This window comes from Nelusetta ayraudi, unplaced genomic scaffold, assembly GCF_046127955.1.
Source record: "Nelusetta ayraudi isolate G7.1 ecotype Tasmania unplaced genomic scaffold, CSIRO-AGI_Nayr_v1 ptg000016l, whole genome shotgun sequence".
Lineage (NCBI taxonomy): Eukaryota > Metazoa > Chordata > Actinopteri > Tetraodontiformes > Monacanthidae > Nelusetta > Nelusetta ayraudi.
Genome location: NW_027466066.1, coordinates 1,736,462 through 1,737,500, shown reverse-complemented (window position 1 = coordinate 1,737,500; position 1,039 = coordinate 1,736,462).

Below are 1,039 nucleotides of genomic sequence, written 5' to 3'. Positions count from 1 at the left end.
TACAATCGGGCACAACATTTGCAAAACCTCGAGCCCACGCGTACGAAAACAAATGTGAACAACAATGACCGACAGCGACAAGAACACTGAAACATCTCCCGAGTCACTGAAGGTTTTGACGATGGTCTTTGCGAGGATGGAAGCACCGATGCAATGTGCCGACACCAACTTCTTCTCTCAAGCCCCCTAAGTTCCAGGATCCCTTATAAAGTAACATGGAGGCAGAAGAAGTGGAGACATCTCTTCCACTCATAAATTGACTGTCCCTCCTCCTCCCTCCATCTCAGTCTGGTTTTATCTCCAAAACTTCGAACGTGCGTCGCCTCTCTGATGATCTCGTCCCTGATTCCAGATCTGTCCTGGTGGTCGCTCCCATTTTCATCTCTGAAAGCTGCAGCTCCGCCTCCTGTCTTTTCCTCGGCGCCACTCTCACTCTTAGCACCTTTCACTCCTGCGAACGCTCAGATTTCTTTTCCACCAGTCAACGCTTCAACTCTTCCTATACCCCCCGTTGGTCTGGGCTGTTGACCGCAAGTACTTAAGACTTCTCTTCCACCACCAACCTCTACTCCCCTGTCTTCTGGGTCCCTCTCATTCACGCGCATGCCGCTGCTAACCTTCAATCCTCTCCAATCCCACACTGTCGCTCCACCTCTCTAGGTTTTCCTCCTCCTCCTGCACCGAGTGTCCGATTGGAAAATAAATCGCTTTAAATAGTTGTGGGTCTGACAACATGACAGCACATAAGAAATGGTTCCTGAATCACTCAGATTTATCTCTTACTGTACTCCAGTACTGGAGGTCCATTCAAACAGAAAAAAGGAAGAGAAGAAAACCTAAGCGCATGATTAGATGAGCTGCCATGCAGTTCTGGCAGTGCAAACATTCAAGCTAATCTCTCAAGCGGCGCCAAACAAAGGCCCGCTGCTATTTCTTGTGCTTCTTCCACTTCTCCTTTTGTGTGTTTGTGTGTGTGTGTGTGTGTGTGTGTGTGTGTGTGTGTGTGTGTGTGTGTGTGTGTGTGTGTTTTAAGGACACA